Genomic DNA, 24123 nt, shown 5'->3' on the forward strand with positions numbered 1-24123 from the left:
GATGTGAATTTTAGGCTAGTTATTACTGTACTGATTGTTTTGATTGGATTTCTTGGTTGATTAAATTTTTATAATTCCATTAGGCTATGGAGTCTAAAGATTAACTAGATCTGCATCAAATTTTGAAGGAGTTTCATAGGGAAAGCTAGGTTTCACTAGTTGGATCTTTCATAATTTTAAATGGATTATAAAATAGAAGAAATGTAAGATTCAGTAGAAACCAAGGAGCAATGAAGAATTCCTTAATTTGAATTCAGCGGAAAACATATAAATTACTAATAGCCATAATAGGGTGTTTTGTATAACATATCATATTCATCACAGTTTATGTTATGTAATTAGGCTTTTTAGAGATGACAGAGAAAGAAGACAATGATTAAACACATAAATAGGAGAAAAACATCACCAATTCGTACACCACATGAATCCTGTGAAGAATGTCCTTGTATTATTGATGCTTTCAGCAACTAGAAGAATTATAATTCGTAGAAGAAATTATATTCAACAATCAACATATATTACTTCAAACTATGAATTATTTATACATATTCTAAACTAAAATATCTTGAAAAAATATCAAGATTGTTTACAAATATCTCAAATTGTCTTACACAAATAGAACTAAAATATATGAAATTAAAAGCTAATGGATCTAATTGGCAGTATCTTTGTGTATTTCTGGTGACAAAGAAGAGCAATTCGAATTTGATACCAACTCTTATTTGATGAGATGGCCTCCAAGTCACTAACTATCTTTGAGCATTTTCTTTCCGAAAATTATGAAAGATAGAGTCCAGTAACACCTTTGAAGATATCAATCTGAGGTAGACGTTCAAGAACGAAGAGAGTTTTTCATATCTTAGTATCTAAGGTACAAAAACCTCCTCTAGTTTACCAAAATTCATTTATGATTATCCACAATATTCTCTTCAAAATGGTGACTAAAACAGGACATTGCGCAGTCGACAAAAATAAGCTAAAATGATGAGATATAATCTCCCAATCCCTGATATATGTTTGAAAAGTGAGATAATATTCTGTAACTTGGCATATTAGGAACCCAAAACTCATCCAATTTCCCAAGATTCATCTCTGATTATCCACAATATTCTCTACAGAAAGGTGCCTGAAACAGGAAATTTATGGAAAACATGCCTTCAAAGAATCATTAGTATCTCCAAAAACATAACATATATTATAAAATTGAGAGAGGTTTTGGTACAATACGATGTTAGAAACAAAATCCTCTTTCAATATTTCAAAAAATGTTCTCAGTTGTTTGTAAAACATGTTTGAAAGTACTGTGTTGTATAGGGAAAAAACATAGTTTTACTTGGCCATGAAACAGACATATGACGTGGAGGTGGGAGGTGAAATGGAGGTGGGGAATAATATGGAGATACATGGTTGGAGGAAAGATGATTAGGTGGAAGAATAGGAGTGTAGGATGAGGAGGGACATGGCGGGTGGACGTTGGCGCGAAGGAGATATGTGGCAGTAAGGGAGTGAAGGTGGAGCGAAAGTGGAGGGTAATGTAACCAGGAGCGTGGATTATGGTGAGAAAAGGTGAGGAGGTTGGAGGTTTTCAAAGGGGGTTCAAAGTGGTAAGCAGGTTGTGAAGGGGTGGGTCTATAATTTTGAGGTGATGACATGTAGAGTGGATCTGGCGAGGATGAGAACAACTTTTCAAACCCCCCTGCCAATAAAGGTAGGATGGCAAGGTAGGGGCGAAAAACCCTATTGGCCATTGATCTAATAGAGTGATGATCAAGTGTCTGGATGGTGTGTGAGACTTAACCACAAGCGACAAACGCCTTTTCTCATTTTCGACCCTATGACATGAGCGAAAAACTTTGGTTATAATACATAATGCCTCTGAACTTTGGATAGAGACGTAATGAACTCAAATATTAGGATTTCATGTAAAATTAACCACATTTTATCTTTTTGACCCCTTCTTGTAAATAATTTTGAGGATGAATATTATTTACAACATTTCAAATATAATAATCATCATTTATATTCATGTGACCCTATAAAAATTATAGGACCTTAACATACAGCATAAACTAGAAATGTGTTTTTGCAAATAAAATAACTAAATTGGGAGTGGGTTAGTTCGTACTTGAGTGAGGGGCTTATTCTAAGAATAGTCCTAGTTCTAAATATAACTGCATTATTTCTACGAAATGTATGGATAAAACCTGATCGGTCAGGTCCCGTCAACCCTACTAGATTCAGATGTAACTACTGAGACCAAATTTAAGAAATGAAATACATATAAACTAGCATGAATGGATTAATAATTGAAAAATAATGGTTATGTTGTCATGCAAGAAAACCACCATGGAATCAACCCTTGAAGAAGTAAAACATTAACAGTTCAAAGATTCCAACAAGATAAGCCAATAAATGTGAATAGTGGTGAAAAACCAAAATAAATAATTTGCATTGTGATATTAATAAAAAGTTCATATGGTAATCCTTAAAAAAAAAAATTACTAATGAGAATTAAACATTCAAGTGACTCATACATTAACAACATATAGAAGAATTTGATATGGCAAGTCATATAACATCAAATAACACATTATAGAAGTTTTTGGGATGAGAAACGGGTATGATTTCTCTTCACTTAATGCTCATTTATCGTTCATCCTTATAATATTATCTTTGTTTATAGAATAAAATGAGGAAAAGACCAGTTAAAGTTGGAAGAAACTAGTTGGTGACAAAATAGGTGAATTTAGTATGAAAATTTGATTCTTTTCTATCTTTGTATGCAGAGATGTGATTGGGAAAAAGTTGTTCAGTTGGAAGGACAACACAAGGGCATAAAGGGAAAAGCCACGGTGTCTGGGGCAGACAAGGAAGCGGAAGATCAATTCGAGTACTTTGGTTTTATCATGTAATCAGATTTTATATTGCGAAATCCTTAGGATCTCCTGATCCTGGGATTCATTGTTATCAAAGTTTCCCTTTTATGTTATATAAGGCTGAAAGGAAACTAGATGATAGTTCAGACTTTTGATATGTAATTATTCTCTTTGAAGTAAAAACGTTGTTGATTCAGTGACTCTGTCAACTGTTACTTTGAAGTTAATGAAAGAAGGTTGTGCTTGATATAGTTTCATGTTCTAAGTTTTTATTAAGCAGAGGCTTATGGCAAATCTAGGCCCAGTCACAAGAAGTTATACTGCTCCTTTGTGTTATAGTTTACATCCAGTCCTTGCATTTGATTTAATTTTTAGTTCTTTTTCTTATCTTGAAGATTGGTGACATTGATCTACACTGTTGTTCACTTAGCTTTATACTGAAATTGTGAGATAGACTTAAGTAAGCATGTAGTATACCTATGGGGGATAATATGGGGTACAAAGGGAGGTACCCAAGGGAATAATGTACAAATGGGATGGGCCATAGTAATAAATAAGGTGGTTAACCCATATCATGTAAGGGACCACAAGTAGTTAACAATAATGTAATAAGCCCATGGTATTAGATAGATGGTATTGAGGGAACCATGGTAATGACCCATGGTATTGTATATATGAGGCCTATATAGAGGCTAGAGACTCCTTGTTGAGAGGTGTCAAGGATTATTGTATGAACAGGCAAGTGTCTTGTGGAGTGTTTGTTGGAAATAATACTGAGGGGGAGGGGTGAATCAGTATTAGAAATTTAACAATTTTTCATTTCCATAAAAAAATTGATATATGCTACTTCTGTTAATTAAACCTACGTATATACACAACTGTGTTTAGAGAAAACCGCGTATATCTTGCAGACTTCTAATTTAGTTAGCTAATCTTAATCTGTGTATCAAAACCATAAAACAGTAATCAAGTGCAGTAAACAGTAAAGGAAATCACACACATGAACATAAGATATAAGGTGGAAACCCAATGTTGGTGAAAACCACCTGCTGCAATTCATCTCTATCTTCTTTTAATAAGAAACTTCTTTTTATAATATTTCTTTACCGGTGCAGTCTTATACCAGTATGCAGGCTTCTACCTTTAGAAGGCTACCACCTTCTCTCGTTCTCCAGCTTCTCCTGGAAGGAAGCTACTACCCCCTTAGATCTTGTACTAGCTAGTGTACTAGTACGTAGGTGCTGTCCTACAGAAGGCTACAACCTTCTCTTTTCTTCCAAAGACCACGTTTCATAAATTTTTAGACTGGATCCATCAATAACATCAATTAAACATTAAATATATCTACATCAACCAATCTTCTTTGCACCAACCGAAACCGAATCAAACATTTACTTCTCTAAATGTTGTAACCAGAATATAATAACAGCAACCAGGAACTAATCCTGAACCTAGAACACTGTTGCAATAGACAGAAGTAGCTAAAACATATTTTGTGAGACGTACGCTACTTCAATGTATAGAACCGGAGTGCATACGTTGTTGTATTAAGGAAATCATGCGTATACACCATTTTGAATTACCGAACCAGTGTGTGTACACGCCTTTGCTATGTTGAACCTGCGTATAGATCTATAAAAGATAATTTACCATTTTCAATTATTCAGACATTAGTCATACCCATATTATCAGATTTATGCACCAAATATAATAGATCAAAATCACACAAAGATACTTCTCTTCAAGCCTTGAGATCTTGACCCATTAATAGAACTTATCCTTCTTCTAGCGCTCAGGTTCCTCCTTGATTCAAATCCAACTATGCACCATAACCCAATGACCAATATTCTAGATCTTTCTCTTCATAAGATATTCAATCCTTGAGTTCCTTTGCCTAATGATCTCCTTCCCCTTTTATAGTCTCAGGCTTTACTCAATACCATGGTCAAAAACCACTTAGAACCAATACTTGGGACCCAATACCTGGGTTCAACACTTTGAATGAGATACCATGGTCCAAACCATAGGTCCAAACACCAAGGACTAAATACCATGGACTAAAAACAAGGTTTCCCACATGTACACACTTTTCCTTGCATGAAAGTGCGTGCATAAGCATACGCATTTTTTGATCGGTGATCCCACGTGTATGCACGATTTGGTCAATGGGAACCTGCGTATACCTTCTTTTCTTTTATTCTGAGAACCTGTGAGCCTGAACTGTCATCTGAATGATTTGGCAAGTGAGTTTCCATCAAGGACAATACCTATGTCATAGTGCCAAGCCTGTGTTATAATGCCAACAATCTCCCCCTTTGGTATTGATGGCAACCCCAAAGCCTGTGAGCCTGAACTGTCATATGAATGATTTTCCGAGTGAGTTGCCATCAAGGAAAATACCTGTGTCATAGTGCCAAGCCTGTGTTATAATGCCAAAAATCTCCCCCTTTGGACTTGATGGCAACCCCAAGTCACTCTCCCCCTTTTTCATCAAGGGCAAAGGGTTATGCTCCCCCTGAGTACATGCTGAAATCTCTGCTCGGCTGTGTTGTCCATGCTCCCCCTGACTGTATGCAAGGTCTACAAAAAGATGTTCTACAAGAAGAACATGAATCTATAAATCATAAATGAAATTCCTATCACAAAAGACTCATACATACATGTTATAGACATTTTTGTGCCTTACAGCATTGAGCATGAAATGTCCATAATCTAAGGGATCCAAAGTCCCTAAACATGTTGTTCCTACCCCTAGAGGAACAAGGCTAACAAACCACAGCAATTCACAGAAGTTCTCCACCAGAAACTGCTCAAAAACAAGTCAATTCAGGATCAATTCAATGGCTCCACTAGTTGTCTGCGCTGAATGTCAAAGCCAACACTGGCCACCTGCACTGCAACGCAGGTAGAAGCACTACCAGGGTGCGTTGAGCGAGAATTTCCAAATGGCAAGTTCATTCCAAGAGGTGTCAAAACCCAGGAAGCTTCCAGAACCTTCCTCAATGACGCTTGCCTCAGTGAATTCGACTGGTGATGAGTAAGAGGTTCCTAATCTCCAAGTGGAAGCAAGAACCTCCAAGTTGAATCAAGAACTGACAAAGGGAGAGGACACTAGTCAGATTTCAAGCTGACTCATCCTCTCTCCAAACATCTATATATGGATCTCTCCTCCATGAGATCTAGAGGCTGGAATTTTGTTATTGCAAAGAATTGTTGTTGGTTTGAGATTGGAATCATTGGGTGCTTAATGCTTTGAAAGGAGTGAAGATAGGAATTCCATTTGTTGGGAAGGAGATGCTGGATTGGAGCCCTCTAGGTTGTATCTCTTCCTGAACCTTGTTATTCATCAATAAAGCTATCTCGGTTTCTCCTATATACTGGTGTATCTTTGATGTATGATTGCATTAGTATGTTTAGTTTATTTCTAATCCTGAACTAGTTATGAATATGAATCCATGTCTTGTGTAGTGTTCTCTTCTTGTGATCTTGCAGAAACCTCTTGAAGTTGGGCGAGTGAGAAGGCAAGGAGCTGGGAACTCTCCAAGAGAAGAGAAAACGGATCGAGGGACAAACGGAAGACACCGGTTAGTCCATCCATCTCTCTTCATTCTTAACTCATAAAGGAAGAATACTAGAATAGTTGTCTCTGTTTGTTGCTAAGGCACTGTCACACCTTAGGTGGATAGGATCGTCCTGCATAGGAATTTTTCCCCACAACAAATTTGCGACACCGCTGGGGAGATCTGTTTAGTCATTTTATTTGTGTTTCTATCATTGTTTGTTTCATAGACTTGACAGCAACAATCGAACTGCATCTGCTACTCCCAGATGCAAAGTAGACAGTTGCTGCTTTGATCCAATCACTGGACTTGTCTATGATCTGAAAAATGGACTCACAAATGATTTTATGATCCTTTGTGATAGATCTTAGTACTCCCTCAAAGCATCCCTTTGATTGCACCTTGCTTGTTTCTTTGATTTGGCCTGAAACTGTAGATTAAATAGCAATTTGTGACCCAGAACCAGTGAGAAACTCTTGTTTCTCCTTCAGCGCGACCCCTGTGAAGAGGTTCTGAATTTCAACACAGGTCCCGTGAAGGCTACCTGCGCTGAATGTCAAAACCCCTGTGTTGAGGTTGCGCTGAACCAGTTTGGCCTTGTGCAGCTGGGGTTCTCTGCTCTGTTTTTCCTTGTTTTGATCTCTGATTTTTGCAGCCTGTAACCAGCATAGGTACCAATTTGATAACTCCTTTTCTCTGCTTAAATTCTGCCTCCTTTTGTACAAAAAGACTGTGAGTGTTTTTATGTATTTGTGGCGTCATTTACAGTTTTCCTTTGCATGAGTGAAATAGTCATCTTGTAGCCCTTGATTCAGATCTGTTGATTGTGATCTTAGAAGAGAGTTCATTGGTTGTTTGCAGTTGATTATACATTTACTCTTGCTTATTGGTTTGAGTTTGTCTCTTTTAAGTGTCGAAACAAGTATTCATTTCGGAAATCGTTAAGTGCTGTAATCTCTTCTACCCTCTCTGATTTCGAAAAGGTAAACTTGTTTGTATTTATCATTTAAAAGTGAATTCAAAGTTGTACAAAAAGCTTTATTTGTAGGCATCAATACTAAGAAAGCAGAAAACAAACACCTGCATTGTGCATTTGCATCTTGATAGTTTGCATGATTGATTTAGGAAAAGTGCATTAGAGTGTGCTGATTGCTCTTTGAGAAAAGATGGTGTCTTTCTTTTCCCTTAGTGGCTAGGATTTTCAAAGTTGAAAAGATATAAAGCTTGCTTATCATCTTTAGACTGCATTTAGGAATTGTATCATACATCTCGTGGTGATCCAGAAAGGCAAACTTTTAAAAAAGATCAACCTAAAATAAATTGAATGAACTTAACAACGCTTTGCAACATAACGCACAACATAGAGGTCTAGGCTAGAGATGTGTTCCGCCGTCGTAAAGCCTGGTGACTGTCGATCTCGTTGATGGTGGGTGATTCCTCCTGAGAGACGATAGTGCCAGTACGGATTGTTCTCCCACGTACCGTCGCATATATATTGGGAGACCCCTATAGGAATATAACCTTTATCCATAGGAAGTCGTGTCGACCGACCTACTGATCGCAATGCACTGAACATAGCATTTAGGAAGATCGACCGCCCGTACCCTAAAAAGTATTCTGCGGTTTTGCGAGAAGTTTGGCACACCCTCTGCCTAGAACTCCAGAGCAGTTTCTTTTGGCCTTTTTCAGACTCTATAACAGAAAAAGTCCATCCGAGCATTTGTCACTTCGGGCTCGTTAAAACATCGAAGGAGACTAGAGTCATCTTTAGCTTTTTCTCGACTCTTTAAAAGTGAAAAAGTGAGTTGTGTCTAAAGCATCGTTAAAATTTATTTTAAACGGAACAATCACCCTTTATTCGTGTGTTGATCTTTAGGTTGAAAAAATGGAGCACACCAACCAAGGAATTCCCCTTGGTGGAAATCCTAGTCCCTTCTCCTCTTGGGGAGATGTTGGTGCGCCCCATATGGCCACATTGTCGCTTCCAAGACTGACAATTGGCCTGCCGGTCTGGCTCTTTTCAACCAATGTCGTTCAGAACACCACCATTCCTGAACAGTTGAATCAACAGTTAGACCAAACCAGAGTTGCCCACCAGCCTTCTACTTCATCTAATTCTTCCTCTCCTCCTTCCTCTTCGCTTGACGGAACTGGTAGAACAAAAAACCAAGTTCCTAAGGAGAAGAAGGAAAAGAAGAAGAAAGAGAAGAAGAAGAAGGAGCCAAAAGCGACTGGGGGCAAACAAGTGTCGTCTGACAAAAATCCACACACAGCACCTACTAGGCCTAAATCGCCATGTGTCATATGCAAGGGAGACCACTTCCACAGATATTGTCCCTGCATCCCTCGGATACTAAGGGACTGGTCTCCCCGTTTGCACAATTCGGTAGCGTCAACCTCTGATAGCCATGTTGACTGCTCACCGTCAACTAGTGAAAGTGAAGCCCCAGGACAGAGAGGGAAAGCTAAATTCCCCTGCAAACTATGTGAAGGCGACCATGCCATCCACCGTTGTCCCTTCTTAGACGAGGCTAAAAGAGTTTTGGAAGATCGCCCGGTTTTACCAGTGCAACTTCCTCCTGGATATCAAAAACTCCTGCCAAGTCCTTCACTAGTTGAGAACCCGGTTGGTCCGCCCAGGTGGTCAGCCAAAGCACCTGTCATTGAAGATGATCCATCTGAATCCATACCTGACGAAAGTCAAAACGTTGAGGCGCCAGTTGACCCGGTTTTGCCTTCAGAGGCTCTATCTTCGAATGATAACATCACAGAGGAGAATAAAGGCGACACCATCCAAGTTCTCTTCATCAACACAGACTCCGACGAACAAGGGGGCAATTTTCCCATTCCTTTATCGCAGGAAGGAACTTCGTCAGAGTCATACCCGACCGTCTATTCCGTCCCACCACCAAGCAACCTGGTTGTGTCCTTCGACTGGAACCAACTAGGCAGACCCCGGTTGCCAGCAAGCATACCATTCAGAATTATCGTTCAAATATAAAGAATGGTAATGGCTGGAACTATCATTGATGAGGGGGCATCTGTGAGTATCCTTTCCTCTATTGCCTGGAAAGCGCTTGGTTCGCCAACGCTTTTTCCTGAAATGAGAAATCTATCAGGCTTTGATAAAGGAACCAGTCGACCTTTAGGGATCCTCCCCAATGTGCCCATAACATTGAAAGGGAAGACCGTTCAAATGAACGTGATGGTCGTTCAAGGACCCTTGGATTATAACCTACTCCTTGGACGAGACTATATATATTGCATGGGAGCCATCGTCTCCTCACTCTTTAGAGTAATGTGTTTTCCGCATGAAGGAAGAATGGTCAAGCTCGTAGACCAACTTTCATTCCCCGGATCATGCATCGCAAATAGTCATGTACCATCCCTAAATGGTCTCTTCACGCAAGAAGTGTCTCAACCCACGGTCCGTCCTCCTGATGAGCGCGAGTAATCCGGGAGGATATGACTGGAACCCAGGGGGCATGCGTCCTGGTCTGCTTCGGCAGGAAAACTTTGGGTATAGGGTAGGTTTCCGCGGGAGAATATGACTAGTCCATACCCTGTCCGTCTAGGAAGAGGGGTTGTTCTAGAATAAGATTCTTTTGTCAAAGTTATGTGAGTTGGTGGGCATCTTCGCTCACCTTTGTCTATTTTGATATACATTGCCGAGGAAGTGTCTTGTTTGAAAGATTAACGAGACAATCTTTGGGTAACCTGAAAGAGGTAAGCCTCTCTCGTTAAAACAAATGTTTTGACGGAAAAGAAGTAGAGGTAACCTTGAAACTCTGTTTTATGCCTGGGGGCATGCAAACCTTTTGGAGTGCAAGCAAAGAGCAATTATTTATCTGTTTTTTAGGTTAGCTGTTTCCTAACTTGCATAAAGAAAGGATGCGCGGCATAGCTTTGTGAGATGAAGCTCCATAAAAAATAGAATCTCAATGAGACACTCTTATCATATGACTGGGTATTCGAGCAGTTTTAGCACACAGTTCATACTCGTTAAAAAATAAACGCAAGATCCGAGCAGTTTTAGCACATAGTTCATGCTCGTTAAAAAATAAACATAAGACCGAGCAAATGTTTCCACCCGCGTTTAAGCTCATTTAAAAATGAACTATCCCGGTAAATAACCACAGTGAATGTAATATTATCAGTGATTAAAGCCTTGGTCGTGTTTGCACCGTCACCTCCACTTTTCGATTGGCCGATCGTTCACCTCCATATGTTTGTTTACCCATTTTGAGGAACATCTGCGAAGAGTGATTTCACTAGCCATCCTTGTGACACTGCCGTGATTGGAAAATTCCAACATGTACCTGGAATCAGCTGCTAACCCGTTTTATCACTCGTTCCTCAAAACACGAGTCTTCTTTAAGCTCTTTTCATCTGACTCGTAAAATATGAAAAGATTGCCGAGTCCTTGGCCTTCCAGCTCGTTAAAGGGACAGGAAGAGCTATCCCTCCTCTAGATTTTAATCTTTTTGGACCTGAGGGATTATTGCACAAAAAGATCGAGTGCTTGTTTTATTCGGCTCGTTAAAACTATCGAAAACTCATCCCTTCTGTATTGTTTTATACTTTTTTGGACCTAAGGGATTAGATGACGAAAAAGGACTTTTGGAGTTAACTTTATGTACCTTTTCAGACTCTCTAAAAATGAAAAGGACCGAGTTATCCTTGTCGTTAGACTCGTTAAAATCATTAATAGCGACAAACTTGTCTTTAGACGAGAATGAGTTTCACTATCGCTAGGCTCGTTAAAACATAGCGATGGGCTTGCCCGAAGGGCAGGTTATAGAACAAGCATATGTTATCCTCCTCAAGCTTGACAAAAATAAAGAGGTACTGGTCAGCAATGACTGGGGAAAAATTGGGAGAAACTCAAGAAAACTTTGACGGTAGCAAGTCGCTCTTGAACATGACACTTTTCCTCCGTACCACAATCGGGTTGGGTTGTTTCATTCACCGGTCACATCACCATGGTCTCACCATACCATCCATATTTGGGGTAATTCTACCGATCCATCGCATCAGTGTCGCCATATGTTCAAGAGAAGTCGTTCAAAAAAGTCAACCGTGTCCCATCCACTGCCGTACATTATCCTTCATCCTTTCATGACTGCCACCCTGAATCATATGTCACAGATCGTTTTCACCTCCATCAAAATCATTAGCTCCGTTCCATGTCACTGATGTGGGATTCATTAAGGCCCTCCTTTGATGGATCGCTTCTTGTCGACATCAGCTCATTATCCAAGAAGTTGATCTAGGAACAACCCCTTCAGTACTTTGAAGCTTGCATGCCTCAATGGCAAGTTTCTCACTTCCGGCGACAGGTATACATCAATGACCTTCGACCGAAAGATTTTGCGTGGTGTTCGACGCCAAGTCCTTTATTCACACCACGTGAATTGTACTGCAGTACCTTGAGGGTCATTATCATTATCGGTGATTCCTCTCGCGCTTGTTAACGGTTTACCTCATTGACCGCTAATCAAGCGATGTCTTTCCATGTTCGACTTCAGAACATTTCTCACATGGATCAACTTGTACTTAGAGTGAAGATCGAACGAGTTTGAAGACCCTGGATCTAGTTTCATCCGTCCGGGCTGCGATATATATTCAGGAAAGATAAAGACATTAACATGTACATCATTGCAGCAGATAATCATCCTATCCGTAGGATGATAATTTCATCAAAATTATCAGTCTATCAACAGACGATTGTTTGTTCTATGTACAGAAAAACGAATTTATAAAGTTGAGCATGGGAATGCCCGCCTCAGCTAGATCATGAAAGCAGTATGAAAAATAATGTATTGTATTGTATCTCATTACAAGTCTCCTCCCAGCATTGGATGAACTTCGGATCCTCCTGATAAAGCATTTCACCCGATAAACAACCTCATACTTTAGGGGGCAACTGTTATAGACATTTTTGTGCCTTACAGCATTGAGCATGAAATGTCCATAATCTAAGGGATCCAAAGTCCCTAAACATGTTTTTCCTACCCCTATAGGAACAAGGCTAACAAACCACAGCAATTCACAGAAGTTCTCCACCAGAAACTGCTCAAAAACAAGTCAATTCAGGATCAATTCAATGGCTCCACTAGTTGTCTGCGCTGACTGTCAAAGACAACACTGGCTACCTGCACTGCAACGCAGGTAGAAGCACTACCAGGGTGCGTTGAGTGAGAATTTCCAAATGGCAAATTCATTCCAAGAGGTGTCAAAACCCAGGAAGCTTCCAGAATCTTCCTCAATGACACTTGCCTCAGTGAATTCGACTGGTGATGAGTAAGAGGTTCCTAATCTCCAAGTGGAAGCAAGAACCTCCAAGTGGAATCAAGAACTGACAGAGGGAGAGGACACTAGTCAGATCTCAAGCTGACTCATCCTCTCTCCAAACATCTATATATGGATCTCTCCTCCATGAGATCTAGAGGATGGAATTTTGTTATTGCAAAGAATTGTTGTTGGTTTGAGATTGGAATCATTGGGTGCTTAATGCTTTGAAAGGGGTGAAGATAGGAATTCCATTTGCTGGGAAGGAGATGCTGGATTGGAGCCCTCTAGGTTGTATCTCTTCCTGAACCTTGTTATTCATCAATAAAGCTATCTCTGTTTCTCCTATATACTGGTGTATCTTTGATGTATGATTGCATTAGTATGTTTAGTTTATTTCTAATCCTGAACTAGTTATGAATATGAATCCATGTCTTGTGTAGTGTTCTCTTCTTGTGATCTTGCAGAAACCTCTTGAAGCTGGGCGAGTGAGAAGGCAAGGAGCTGGGAACTCTCCAAGAGAAGAGAAATCGGATTGAGGGACAAACGGAAGACACCGGTTAGTCCATCCATCTCTCTTAATTCTTAACTCATAAAGGAAGAATACTAGAATAGCTATCTTTGTTTGTTGCTAAGGCACTGTCACACCTTAGGTGGATAGGATCGTCCTGCATAGGCATTTTTCCCCACAGCAATACATCCATCTCCCAACCAAGTGGGGATATACCAAAATTTACTCATCTACCCAACCAAGTGGGGACACATCAAAAGTTTATACATGATAACACAAGAACCTCACATCATCCATCCCAGGCATAGTGGGGAAACAAAATAGGTCATTACATGATCTTGATAATAAAAGATATATATGACATAGAGACAAAATATCTAAGACAATATTATGATAGTCATCAGCAACTATCATCATCAACATCTATTTATCACCATCCAGATCAATAACCATGATCTCCCTCTACACATGTTCCACCTGAATCAAAACAACTGTGAAATTGTATAAGATCTTATAGGGTAATTCCAACAATGATAATGCATTATATGCTCCCCCTAAACCTGTGCCAGATGATCACTGATAGACCCATATCAGACTCTTTTCATCCTAAGTCTAGCCCACTGATTTCCTTCAAACCAACATATACACAGTTGTATCCATAGAAACAGGCATTTGTACGCGAATGCTCTTCATGAAACTCGCGTACACCCACTTTTCTCTGAAACAGATAAGTGTCAACAGCAAGATGATGCATCAACTACTCCCAACTTCTGTCTAAGGTATTCAAATGTCTCCCTGGGCAGTGGTTTGGTGAATATATCAACAACCTGTTCCTTGGAGGGAACATACTCCAATTTGACCTTTTGTTCAAGCACTTGTTCCTGGAGAAAATGATATTTGATAGGTATGTGCTTGGTCTTTGAATGCATGACTGGATTCTTTAAAATATTGATTGCACTTGTATTATCACATAAGATGGAGATGGGTGGAGTACAAGGGATTTGAATGTCTTGTAATGTTTGCATCATCCAAAGGAGTTGTGTGTAGCAAGATGCAGTAGCCACATATTCTGCTTCAGCTGTAGATAATGCAATTGAACTTTATTTCTTGCTGAACCAAGATACTAATCTAGAACCCATAAAGAATGCACAACCACTAGTGCTTTTTCTTTCATCCACACTTCGTGCCCAATCTGCATCTGTATATGCATGAAGTGTGAGATCTATGTCTCTAGGATACCATAAGCCATAGTTTTGTGTTCCTTGAAGATATTTGAAAATTCTTTTAACTGCCTGAAGGTGTGCTTCCTTTGGATTTTCCTCAAATCTTCCAACTATTCCCACTACATGTATGATGTTTGGACGGGTACCTGTTAGATAGAGCAGACTACCAATCAAGGATCTATAGGTTGATTGATGTACGGCTGCTGATTCATCATTTGCGTTGAGGCTGCAACCTATTACCATAGGGGTACATACTAGTTTCAAATCTTCCATGCCATATTTCTTCAAGATCTACTTGAGGTAATTAGTTTGTGATAGAAAGATACTGTCTTTCTTTTGTTGTACTTGTAAACCAAGGAAATATGTGAGCTCACCAAGTAGGGACATTTCTAATTCTTTTTGCATCACCAAAGCAAATTTTTGACTCATGGATTCTTCATTGCTACCAAAGATGATATCATCAACATACACAACAAGTATTAGAAATTTATCATTATCAATTTTTATATATAGATTGTTATTTGCTGATCCTTTTGAAAAACCTTGTTGATGGAGGTATTTGTCCAGACGATAATACCAAGCCCTTGGAGCCTGTTTAAGACCGTAGAGTGCCTTTCTAAGTCTGCATAGAAGTTTTGGATCATTTCCAAGGATGAATCCATCTAGTTGCTCAATATACACTTCTTCTTCTAACTCTCCATTTAAAAAGGTAGATTTCACATCCATTTGATATACTTTGAACTTCTGAAAACTAGAAAGAGCAAGGAACATTCTTATGGCTTCAAGTCTAGCAACCAGTGCAAAAGTTTCTTCAAAGTCTATAACTTCTTGTTGAGCATACCCTTTACAAACAAGTCTGGCCTAGTTTCTAATAACATCTCCATTTTCATTCAACTTGTTTTTGAATATCCATTTGGTCCATATGACATTCTTATCATTAGGTCTAGGAACCAATTCCCAGGTGTTATTCTTTTCAATCTGCTCAAGTTCTTCATTCATGGCCTTGACCTAGCATTCATCTTTGCATGCTTCACTTATATTTCGTGGTTCAATGGAGGAGAGCAATGCTAGATAGCTTGAAGCTTCTGTAATAGTTCTTCTTGTTTGTACACCTACCTCTTTCTGCCCCAAAATTTGAGTCTCTGGATGGTTCTTGTGAACATACCTGGATGAAGTCTTTTCTTCTACTCTTATCTGTTCTTCTGGTGCCTCATAAGTTTCTTCTTCAGCATTAGTCTGATTTGATGTTGAAGGATAGTCCTCTTCATCTTCAAAATATTTGGTTTTTATCTGCTTTGGATTGTCGCCTACTTCATCAACCACCACATCAATACTTTCAACAATTTTTCCAAGTCTTTTATTGTAAAACTTATATCCTTTACTTCAGGAAGAGTAACGTAGGGGAATGCCTTCATCTGCTCTAGGTTCAAACTTGCCAAGATTTTCATTAGTCCTTTTGATGTAGCATTTACTTCCAAAAACTTTGAAGTATTTAATAGTAGGAGTCTTACCATAGCAAAGTTCATGAGGAGTTTGAGTGTTGTTTACCCGGACATTTGTTTTGTTGAGAATAGTAATGGTGGCAAATGCATCTTCACCCCAGAATGTTGCAGGAGTTCCAGATTCATCAAGCATAGCACGAGCCATTTTTTGAACCATTTTGTTCATCCTTTCTACCACTCCATTTTCTTGAGGAGTCCTTGCAGTAGATAATTCCCTTCTTATTCCATGTTCTTCACAAAATTCGAAAAATTCATCTAAGGTAAATTCCCCTCCTCGATCAGACCTGAGGCATTTAATTTTGTGATCTGATTCGTTTTCAACTAAGACTTTGAAAGCTTTGAAATTTTCGAAAGCTTCGTCTTTATGCTTTAGAAGTCCTATCCAACACATCCTGAAAAAGTTGTCAATGAACAATATAAAGTATTCTTCTTCACGAGGTGACTTTTTCCTTGATGGACCACATAAATTAGTATGGACAAGTTCAAGTGGTTACTAGCTCATCCTTCCTTCTCAGGGAAGTGTGTTCTGGTTTTATTACCAAACTGACATGATTTGCATATTGTATTGTCTATAATTTTGATGTTAGGAAGATCACGAACAGCCTGATATTTGCATGCTTTCCTTATTTGAGGGAAGCTTAGATGCCCCAATCTTCTGTGCCATAGCCAGTGTTCATCATTTTTTCTTAGATACCATTGTTGTTGTCCTCCCTTGAGTATGTATAGATTATTTGGGGTTCTTATGCCTTTGATCACTGTTTCTCTAGTATCAAGCTCACGAACAATACATCCATTTGATCGAAATACTACCTCATTTCCTTGATCACACATTTGACTAACACTCAATAGATTATGTTTTAAGCCATCAACATACATAACATTTCCAGCTTTGACCTTTTCTTTTAAAAGAATAGAGCCTTTACCTTTTATGAGTGCAGGGGTGTCATTTCCAAATGAGACCTTCCTCTCCTTTTCTAAGGCACTATATGACTGACGTTTTTCTTTATCACCTGTCATCTATTTCAAGCATACACTATCAATTTACCACTGATTTTCCTATCCTTCTGCATATAAGGCTATACCACATCTTTCTGGTTGTGATTCCTTCTTTCTCCATGTTTTGGGACCCAATGAAGCTTGCTCCTTGTGAGATCTGTTCTGAAGCTTACTCCTACATTCAGAATCTTCATGACCAAAATTGTTACAAATAGAGCATTATATTTCATTTTCAAGCACAAAAAAGTTATTGTAGGTCCTCTTCATGATCCCATTCACACTCCTTTGATTTCGTGCTTCTCTAGTCATGATGGTCTTGTAGGCAACACATTGAGCACCTTTGTGTCCAAATTTATGACATGAGAAACATTGGTCATTAAAGAAATTCTCGCGATTATCAAATCTGCCAACCAGGTGATTGTAGTTTCCATTGACATTCATTCTTGAGGAAAAATGAGAATGATTTACCTATAGTTGGTTGTAGCTTCTGTTCATCCTTGAAGTAGATTGACCCCGATTTACCTAGTGATCCGCTTTATGCCTTTGCTGATGATTGCCGACCTGTTCGCTTCTCCTTGCTACATCAAGATAACTTTTAGAGGTGTATGGCTTCTGTGCTTGAGATGCTTCTTCAGTATATCCAAGACCTATCTTGATTAGAGGAGAACCCTGCACTTTGATAATCTCATCTAAAGTTTTAGATCCTTTAGCGAATCTAATATTAAGAGCTTTTGTTTTCTTAATATCTTTTCTAAGTCCCACAATTTCACATTCTAACTTTTCATTGTGTTTTTCCCTTTCAGCGAGTTGGAATGTCAGAGTATCTATAATCATACTCTCTTCTTCTAAACAAATTTTAAGTTTAGAAATTTCTTCATAGAGATCATCTTCATCTATAGCATCCAAGAAATCATCACCTTCAAAAGCCATCAAAAGTCTATAATCATTAGTACCATGTTCATATTCATCACTATTTGAAAGTCCATCGATGTCTTACTTACATTCTGTTTTCTGTTCCATTTAACTGGTTCCTTACCTTTATCAATCTTATCTTTATGAGGACATTTGGCTGCATAGTGACCGACTCTCCCACAAACAAAGCATTTGAAAGGTAGCTTACCTCTGAATCTTCCAGAGCCCCGTTGAAGGTTCTTGACAAAGTTTTGAATGTGGCTTCTCTAATGTCTAATGGTCCCCCTTTTCTCATTTCAAAAGTAGTTAGGATTTCGTGCAACTGTGACATGGTAATACTTTGAAGATTCTACTTTTCTTCTATGGCAGAAACTTTTGATTCAAACTTAGAAGACAAAGATCTTAACACCTTTTCAACTAAAGTAACTTCTTTTATCTCTTCACCCAAGTTTTTCATGCGATTAACAATCTCATCTATATGTAAGAAATAATTAGCCACACTTTCATCATTGTGCATTCTGAGAGTTTCATATTGAATTCTGAGAGATTGTAGTTTTGCACGTTTTACCTGATCATCTCCTTCATAGCTTAGAATGATCTTGTCCCATATTTGTTTGGTGGTTTTAAGCTGCATAATCTTGACAAATTATAATTGAGATAGAATCCCCGGTAGAGTATTGACAGCTTTTGCATTTATTTCATACTGCTTTTTACTAGCCATATCTGTAGGAGTTGCTGATAGGAAAGTGTATCCTCCTTCTACGATATCCCAAACTTCTGTACCAAGAGATTGAAGATAGGTTGTGGTTCTTACCTTCCAATAGACGAAGTTTCTCCCATCAAAGAGTGGTGGCCTGATGGATGCCTCTTTTTTGTAGTTGCTCATGATGATAGATCTTCCTTCAAGCAATCAAGCTTCTTCTGAAGGACCTACTCTGATCCCAGTTGTTGGAAATAATACTGAGAGGTGGGGGGGGTAAATCAGTATTAGCAATTTAACAATTTTTCATTTCCATAAACAAATTTATATATGCAACTTCTGTTAATTAAACCTGCGTATATACGCAACTGTGTTTAGAGAAAACCGTGTATATCTTGCAGACTTCTAATTTAGTTAGTTGATCTTAATCTGTGTATCAGAACCATAAAATAGTAATCAAGTGCAGTAAACATTAGAGGCAATCACACACATGAACACAAGACATAAGGTGGAAACCTAATGTGGGTGAAAGCCACCTGCTGCAATTCGTCTCTATCTTCTTTTAATAGGAAACTTCTTTTTACAATATGTTTGTACTAGTGCAGTCTTATACCACTACACAGGCTTCTACCTGTAGAAGGCTACCACCTTCTCTTGTTCTCCAACTTCTCCTGGAAGGGAGCTACTACCCCCTTAGATCTTGTACTAGCTGATGTAGTAGTACGTAGGTGCTATCCTACAGAAGGCTACAACCTTCTCTTTTCTTCCAGGGACCACATTTCATAAATTTTTAGACTGAATCCATCAATAACATCAATCAAACATCAAATATATCTACGTCAACCAATCTTCTTTGCACCAACCAAAACTGAATCAAACAATTACTTCTCTAAATGTGTAACCAGAATATAATAACAGCAACCAGGAACCAATCCTGAACCCAGAACACTATTGCAATAAGCAAAAGTAGCTAAAACATATTTCGTGATACGTACGCTACTTCAATGTATAGAACCCATGTGCATACACTGTTGTATTAAGGAAAGCATGCGTATACACCATTTTGAATTACCAAACCAGTGTGTATACGCGCCTTTGCTATGTTGAACCTGCGTACAGATTTATAAAAGATAATTTACCCTTTTCAATTATTCAGACATCAGTCATACCCATATTATCAGATTTATGCACCAAATATAATAGATCAAAATCACACAAATATACTTCTCTTCAAGCCTTGAGATCTTGACCCATTAATAGAACTTATCCTTCTTCTAGCGCTCAGGTTCCTCCTTGATTCAGATCCAGCTATGCACCATAACCCAATGATCAATATTCTAGATCTTGCTCTTCATAAGATATTCAATCCTTGAGTGCCTTTGCCTAATGATCTCCTTCCCCTTTTATAGTCTCAGGCCTTACTCAATACCATGGTCCAAAATACTTGGGTTCAATACATCGGACGAGATACCATGGTCCAAACCATAGGTCCCAATACCAAGGACTAAATACCATGGACTAAAAACAAGGTTTCCCACATGTATGCGCTTTTCCTTGCATGAAAGTGCATGCATACGCATACACGTTTTTTGATCGGTGATCCCATGTGTATATGTGGCTTGGTCAATGAGAACCTACGTATACCTTCTTTTCTTTTATTTTGAGAGCTTGTGAGCCGAACTATCATGTGAATGATTTGCCGAGTGATTTGCCATCAAGGACAATACCTGTGTCATAGTGCCAAGCCTGTGTTATAATGCCAACAATCTCCCCCTTTGGACTTGATGGCAACCCCAAAGCCTGTGAGCCTAAATTGTCATCTGAATGATTTTCCAAGTGAGTTTCCATCAAGGACAATACCTGTGTCATAGTGCCAAGCCTGTGTTATAATGCCAACAGTGTTCTCCTTCCTTATGGAGTGAATGTATGGTGTTGCCCTACCTTAAGGGTTTGATCAATAAAGTGAAGCATTTCTATATTTAGATCTTATTATTTATGGGTTTCTTTCTATTATCTTATAGTTTTAGATCAGATATATAACAAGTGGTATCATAGCACTTTCTTGGGCAAAAGTGGAGAATTCCTTTTAATTTTTTGCAGGAACTTTTTGGGGCGGCGAGTTTGTAGATCAAATTTGTACGTTTTGGGGAAAAATATGCAAAATATAATTGTAGATCTAGATTCTTTGTGAAAAATACCCAATTTCAAAAAAAAAATCAGCCAAATTGGGTTCGGATGAAGGAGATATCACTGATCTAAAAATTAGTGGTGTTGCAGACATTTTTTTTAATTTTTTGCAAGAACTTTTTGGGGCGGTGGGTTTTCAGATCAGATTTGTATGATTTGGGGGAAAATATACAAAATATGATTGCATATCTAGGTTTTTGATGAAAAAATACTCCATTAAAAGAAAAAATCAATCGAATCGGAGCCTAGATGAAGGAGATCTCATTGATTTAAAAATCAGTGTTGTTACAGACATTTTTGGGGCAGCAAGTTTGCGGCACAGATCTGTATGTTCTGGTGCAAAATCTATAGAATCTACTTGTAGATCTAGCTTATTTGTGAAGAAATACCCAATTTCAAAAAAAAAATCAGTCGAATCGGAATCTGAATGAGGGAGATATCGCTGATTTAAAATCAACTATTTTTTCAGCAATTTTTTGTGACGGCGAGACAGTTGCAGCGCGAATAAGAAAGTCTAGTGCTTAAATCGGGATTTATATCACATGGGAAGATGCAGAATGGTTGTTATATTTCCGAAAATAGGTCATAATAGGGATTCTAAGAAATATTGACTGAATTGTGGCCATTTCAAATTTTCGCCAAATAAGCGATTTGTTTTCAAAAACCCTCTTCATGGCTTATAATAGTAAGTCTTTTACAGGAAAAAATAATGGGTCTTCTATTGCAAATTTTATAGCACATCTTAAGTTTGACTTCCCAGGGCGTTGGAAGGACAAAATAGGGTATTATTTGAAAGATGAAGCTGCTATAGAGTGGAAATCACTTGACAGTGAGATTCTGAAGTTATGTCATGCTGACGAAATTGAAGAAATACTTTTGGACAAATGGTCTCATACTAGAAAGGAGGAAACCAAAAACCATAGCAAAGATTTTATTTTTGTAGGAAATAAGGAAACGAAGAAACCTAAAGGGTTATTTTCTGCCGGTATCTCCTTATTGCAGGTTCATGGATTGATTCAGAAGGAGAAGATCATTGTGTCTATAAATCCTAGTTGCAAGCATAATTTTATCAATGTTAATTTGGCAAAAAAATTGCAAGTTCCAGTAAAACACATCAAAAACACACAGGTTGATAATGGGTATGTTCAAGTTTATAAAGATTTGAATCTTTCTATGGATAAGTATCTGTTGCATTGTGACTTTTATACTTCAGATATGGATAACATGGATGTTTTATTGGGATATCCTTGGATGAAATCTGTGGGTACTGTCAATATTAATGTGCAGAAGAAATTCCTGAAGATCTAGTATAAAAAGAAGAAAATTACATTGTAGGATATTTCCATTAAGTCCCAAACAGAAGATGTTCCAAGAACTGACACATCAGATGATGAGCCCTTTATGGTCGACAACCAAACACAAACATCAAACCAAGTACAAGTAGAGTCCAAGGAGGCTGAAGCAGAAAATGTTACAGGTACAGATACATCAGATGAGGAATCAGTGGTTGAAGTAATATAGAATATAAGCAACAAAAAAGACACCACAGCATGTACCAGCTACCAATCAAGCTCTATTAGGTGGTGAATTAAGGAAAAAGACGTCGTGGGTTAAAACTTCAGCATATCACCACCCACATCACCCCGCAAGAAAACAACCAATAATATGGAAACAAATTAGCCACAAGGACAACAACCCCGGCATGATAGATAGAGAGGAGCGACGATCCACACAAAAGAGTCACGACATTCAGCTTCCATCTCAAGCAAGCGAGGCACTAGCTAGATCGATGGTTCACCTTTCTCTACGATGGCTAGATGCGCGTGAATGGTACCAATGGACTACTCTTTTGAATAGATCTTATTATTTGTGTTCTTCCCATGTTTCGCGGATGAAACATGTTAAAGGGGGTGGAATGTAGTATACCTAGGGGGATAATATGAGGTAGAAAGGGAGGTACCCTGTTATGAAACCAACTCAAGAAAAGATAGAAAAGATAGATCAACACCTAAGAATTCAGCCTCTTCGAGGGGGAAACCTCCTTTACATTACATAAATGAACAATTCTTGGATGATACAAATGAAAAGACCTCCTTTCTATATATAGGATTCTAAGGGGTCATAACATAATCATAGCCGACATAACAATAATAATATAAGGGCACGATAATAACAATAGTGGGCTTCTATGGGGCACAATAGTAACAATATGGGCACTACATGGGTACATCAATATAATAAGTGGGTTGTACTAATAACAATAAGGGGTTACACTAGTAGTATAGGGGCCTAACATGCCCCTCTCCTTCAAAAAGCATTGTCCTCAACGCTTGAGTAGTTCTTGATGCTTCTGTATAAAATTCTTGTCCTCCCCATGTGGAATCTTCAGCGGATAAATTCTTCCACTTGATGAGATACTCTGAAATCGATTGATTTCGTAGTTGTCAGGTTCTTGTTTCTGTGACTGCTCCAGGTTCCAATATGATTTTTCCTTCCTCTTCAATTTCTAGCAATATTGTTTGAATTGGGATCTTTTGCAACTTTTGAATAAGTGGCCATACTTCTTCGTCCTTCTTCCATTCATCCCTTGCTTTGTTTATCCAATCCGGTTGGATAATAGAAATAACACAAAACAATGCTTCCACATCCTCATCCTTGAAGAGTCTTCCCATTCGGTAAGGTCACCATTTTTTAAGTGCATGTAGTATTGCCAACATTTCCTTCTCATAAATAGCTTGCATGAGATGTAGCAGTAAAAATACCCAATCACCTACATCAAAACATTTTTCACTACAATGTTGATCTACCTGTTGTTTCGTTTGATTTTGCACCGAAGTGGTGTTATCCTTTAAAAGTTGGAGAACTTGTTGTTGATGCTCGATGTGATCTTTCATTGCTTGAACCTTTTTCTTCTTGATATGTCCTTCTATCTCTAGAGTTTGAGGAGTGGTAATTTCTTCTAATCCTTTTACAAGATATAGTCGGATTCATTTCTTTATCTAGGCTTTGTTCCTGAAGTATATCCTCTTCTTTTGACCGTTCTTGCTCCTTTTCTTCTTCCTCTTCACAATCTATGTAGAATAATTTCTTCTCAGCACACTTATGACCTTTAGTGTATTTTCTATCACAACTGTAACAAATCCCTTTTGCTCGTTTTCTTCCAATTGTTGTGGTGTCAAACTTATAGGTTGTGGAAGACTAGGGGCAACAACACTTCCGTTTTTATAGTTGTGAGTGGTATGCTTCCTGGTTGCCATAATTTTTCTTTCCATTTTTCTTGCTAACATGAATGCCTTCTCTAATGAATCAGGTTCCCAAAGGCGAATATCATGTTGGATATTATCCTTTAAAGACCCTATGAACAC

Source organism: Pinus tabuliformis, chromosome 5_2, assembly GCF_031772625.1.
Source record: "Pinus tabuliformis cultivar Carrire ecotype Pingquan chromosome 5_2, CPIR1, whole genome shotgun sequence".
Classification (NCBI taxonomy): Eukaryota; Viridiplantae; Streptophyta; class Pinopsida; order Pinales; family Pinaceae; genus Pinus; species Pinus tabuliformis.